The sequence below is a fragment of the Gymnoscopelus microlampas genome, assembly GCF_963454915.1.
Source record: "Gymnoscopelus microlampas genome assembly, chromosome: 3".
Lineage (NCBI taxonomy): Eukaryota > Metazoa > Chordata > Actinopteri > Myctophiformes > Myctophidae > Gymnoscopelus > Gymnoscopelus microlampas.
In genome coordinates this window covers 32,900,593-32,905,592 of record NC_139940.1, presented here as the reverse complement: position 1 = coordinate 32,905,592, position 5,000 = coordinate 32,900,593, and the positions used below count along the sequence as shown (strand labels likewise).

Here is a 5,000-nt window from a genome sequence, read left to right as displayed (position 1 = left end):
TTTATTAAAGTCAGTATGTTAGTATGCAGCCAGCATGTGGATGCAGTGCAGTAAAGTGTTTTATGATGCGAGGGTCCACCATCAGTAACACCTCTGCAGTGCTCCCATGGCTCTTCTCTTCTCTTCTCTTCCCCACACTGCTCTGTGAATAGACTTTCACTAGACTTATCCCCAACAAAGACCAGCACCCAAATGACAGACAGGGGCACTATGGGCCAGGAGGCAGCTAGTCCATGGCTAACCTCTTTGTTTTCACAGTCCTAAAAACAACTGGCTTTTGTAAACCGAGGGCCATAGGATGGACCTATCTGATGGAATAACTGATATGGACACAAGGACATGCTCAGCTCAGTCCTCTCTGAGACCGGGAGGTCAGGGTTTAATCTCTGTGCTAGTCATACCATAGACTATAAAAATGCTATACCCTGCTTGGCTCTCAGTATCAAAGGTTGGATTGGGGGTATAAGTCCCTGCGACATACTAGCATCATCCTATCCAGGGGGTGTACTTGCACATCAAGCAGCCTCGCTAAGAAAACAGGAGATAGGCTCCTGACATAGGGGCCACATGGCTCAGGAAACGTTAGTCCCAAGGTCGAGGGAGAGCTGCCGAGAACTTCTGGGAACTCAGATTAGTCCCACTCCCAAGGCTACTTACCCATAGACATACACTGTAAAATTGTCATTATTTTACCCCGCGTTACAAGTGTTACAAATTAACACTGAGGATTTTACGGTGTACTCAAAAGAGTGAGTTTTACAACTTGACAGTATAGTTGATTTACAATAGCATTTCTAGAGAGAATGATTTCACACCAATTTAATGTGTTAAGCCAAATTTAATCACACCAACTATTTTCATATTTTAGTAAGGCTCCTTGGTGTCTCAGTATCTAATTCTTCCCGCAAAATGAGCGGGCGAGAGAGAGGGGGAGAGAGGGGGGGGTGGGGGGGGGGGGGGGGGGGGTGGTGCAGAGAGAGGGAGCAAGAATAAAAGATTAAGTATTGGCTGGTTTCAAGTTTGTATCTGCTCTCAATTTAGGATGCACTGCTCCTAGCCAGTTAATTGTAGGGCCTCCCTCCATTCCAAGCAAACAACACAGAACCACATCTGAATCAGGACTCCACCCTTGAATGCATATATAGATGGAATACTTTACATAGATTCTGTATAGGAATAGCTTCTATTTTCATCTCTGCCGAATTGCTATGGGAATAACAAATAACTGGGTTAGATATTGAAAACAAAACAAACTAAGATTCCACCCACACATGGGCTAGTGAATGAGAGAGACAGAGACGAAGAGAAAGAGAGGGACACAAAGAGAGCGAAAGTGTGACTGACAGACAGCCCCAGGCCCCAGTCTCTGCACCGTTCAATCTCACCCAGTAGGGGTCACTGCACACTCTTATCAAATAGATAGTTTTGCGATGTGTAAGAAGGTTTTCAATTGCACCTGAGTCTGAGTTTCTTTGTGTTTACAATTTAAAGCTTTGAAAATGTATCTTCCCCATTCTATCAGTACTTTTAACAACAGTCTGGGGAATTAATGTTAGAGAGGAAAATTGTAAACGAAGAAAATCCATACATTTCCTCTCTGGCTCTCTCCTCCATTATTTAGAACTCAATTTCACCTGAGTCATAGTTTCTTTGTGTTTAAACTTTGAAAATGTATCTTCCACATTCCACATCAGTATTCTTATCAAATGGGAATACGTTTTAGAGCGGATAATTGTAAAAAATAAATCCATACATCTCTCCTCTAACAGGACTAATATGTTTTTTGTTTGTCCAACAAAAAAACCCACAGCTACAACAACTACAACTTATCCATCAGTCCAGTGCCACGAGGAAAAGCTAAAGGAATCCATATCAGCAGTGTATGTTCCTGAATCCTGAATCCTGACCCTCATACCCCCATCATCCAATTGCATTTGAATCCATATTGACAGTCTGTTTAAATATTAAATGCTCATGGGTCACACTGCTCTCTCTCTCTCTCTCTCTCTCTCTAAGCCTTCTTGGATGGAGTGGGTGGGTGAGGTAATCGATAGAAAAAAAGACAGATCACTAGATTATCCGCTCATCCGACGAGATAGCATTTCCACTGATGGAAGCTGCAGCTTACTGGTATTTAACATAATATCAGATATTCTTAAGTCCGTATAATCAAAATACAATATGTATATGCTGATGGAATAGAGGATATTATATGTGGATGAGGCGCTCTATTTAGCTGAACGCGGTGCGATGTACTGTATGTGTAGCACTACAAACTGTAGGCAGTGTTGATTTGGCCGACTAAAGCTATGAGGACAAATGTTCGTCTGTTTTTTCAATGACAAAAACTAAATAAAAACTAAGCTATGATGACTACAACTAAGACTAAATATATATAGACAATTTCGTTAACAAATAAAAACTAGACTTAAATGGCAGGGAGGAACTAGTGGAGAAGAGATCCAGTAGAACTAAGACAAGTAATTTTATGCTTGGTTGCGCTCGGGTGTTGTACTCTGAAAATAGCAGATCTACAAGCTCACAACGCGTCGCGACGCGTTGTGGGCTTGTAGATCGGCTATTTTCAGCATGCAACCAAGTGTAAAAATCAGCCATTACGACGACTAAATCAACTGTAGATTTAGTCGACTATAATCTTATAATATTTAGTCAACTAAAACTAGACAAAAACAAATCAGGTGACTAAAATATGACAAAAACTAAATGGAATTTTATTCAAATGACTATGACTAAAACTAAATCAAAATTTGCTGTCAAAATCAACACTGACTGTAGGCCCTTGAGAGGATGAGCTACTCATGGATTCAAGGAATGGCAAATGCTTGTCTGTGAAGCGGGTCAAAAACAAACCACTGAGCCAAATGCTCACTCACCATAGCCATCATCACTGACTGCCGCCTTCAAGTCCATCTCACAATAGACTAGGTTCCAGTAAATGCCAGACGGCCGGACAGTATTTATTATCCATGGCAATGAATTGTCCCGCAATTTGCATATTTTGAGTTTGCCCTGGGTTTTTATAGTTCCGCTTGACTCCCCTGTGGGAAGTGGCTGCCTGGTACAGCAGATCCAAAAAACACACATTTAGACAACCATTCAAAGTGAGTTTTATGTCATGAGCCGAGTCATGTAAAACCCCTCAGCTCCAAAATGCAACTTTTACAGTAACTATGTGGCCTGACTGACTTGCAGAGGATGAATTGTAGAAGCCATTCATGCAATTGCATTCAACCACATAGATATTGTATGTGGATTCCTCAAATAAATGTTACGCTGTTTCCTTTAATTCTCCTCTGTGCCCTACTTGATGCTACAGGTACAGCAAAGTTAATAGCAATAATATCCTCTGTTTACCCCCTCTGAAGATGACAGGCAGTGCCGTGTAAACACAAACCCTTGCAGTAGACAGAGTGAGAGACCAAGCACATGACTCACACATGCATTCATTAGTTCGCTGGCAGACCAAAAATAGCTCATTACCCAGAGTGATGATGTCATAGACAAGTGGCTCTTGAGTGCAGAACAGAGTTTAGCAGAAGCGTAATGTACGTTTCTAACCACAGACATAGAAATGCATTACTTATACTTAAGAAGGACACATTCCAGTCTTTTTCCCCCTTAAAAATAAGAAACTAATGTGGGAGATGTGAGCAAAAGGGGTGGTAAGCTAGTGCTAGTCACGTTATCTGCTGACTTGTCTATAGTGTATGTATACTGTTTGGGTGCATTTCTCCTTTCCGACATGTCGCCTTTCCGACGTTGACTAACCCTATACCTAACCCTAACCCTAACCTTAACCGCACGCGGAAGCCACTAGTCGGAGTGGTGAGATGTCGGAATGGAAGGAGCACCCCATACTGTTTCCACAAGTTTCCTAGGGCATCGTGGGCATCACTTCCTGTTGATTTGATCCCTGATACCTCCCATCTCCAAGGGAGGCGGGAAGTTCCATACAGCTGAAAACTTTGGCTTCTGATTGGTCTGTGGTGCGGGGCGGGACAAAAACACCAGTGTTATCGTTGGAACAACATCCAATCAGCAACGACGTTGCCTACGTAACATATGTAGTTCCAGTGTAGTTCTGCAAAACAAGTCAAATAGGACTGAGAAGCACAGTGAGAAAGAAAAATCCACCGAACGTAGTAAATCAGGCTACATCCCAGCTCATAGCGCATAGCGCGGCACTCGGTGCCGCGCTATGAGCTTGTAGATCTGCTAGCCAAAGATTAAGATATCTTAAAATGACACACAGATGCGTTCCCGGTCTTAAAGAGTAAAAAAAAAGAATGTACATAAGTCAGCATATTCCAGCACCAGTGAACCTTCAATGAGGAATAATAAGACCATCAAAGAGGCTAGAGAGCATCATCATATGGTGTATGGTTCCCTGTCTCAGATCCGAGCATCCTTCATAGATCTTGAGTCAGTGAAGGTCCAACATGCACACAGTCACAACCACCACCATCCCCCCACCACCCTGCCCCTCCCTGCTGCAGCCATCTCTGGACACCCATTGGCTGAGGACAGGGGAGAGGTGGATGGCAATTGGACGGGTGATGGAGTGGAGAACCTTCCTTATATGCATCACTGCTTTATAGGAACACACATGGGGAAAGGAGGAGAAAGAGAAGGACAGAGAGAAGAGGAGAGGAAGAGAGGAAGAATGGAGACAGAGAGAGAAAGAGGGTAGAGAAGATGGAGACAGAGGAAGGAGATAAGACAAAAGAGAGCAGAGAGATGCTGTAGGCAGGAGGATGAGAGGACTACAGATACATTGGGAAGATACTTTTGGTTATAACGTGCCTCCTTTCAGCAAAACAATGTATTATAGTCCAGAATCACCTCCATTAAGTCCAATGTAAACACATGGAGAATTATCGTTCAGCCCAACTGTCTTCAAACAGAGAAAAGATCCTTACGACATGTGAACAGATGGAGTGTGTGTGTGTGTGTGTGTGTGTGTGTGTGTGTGTGTGTGT

The 5,000-nt window shown here is 42.9% G+C and overlaps 1 protein-coding gene across 2 annotated transcripts in view; it reads right to left on the bottom strand.

Moving 5' to 3' along the window:
* Nucleotides 1-5,000, bottom strand: part of triob (trio Rho guanine nucleotide exchange factor b) — a 154,961-nt gene that overhangs the window by 130,587 nt on the left and 19,374 nt on the right. The window lies entirely within an intron of this gene.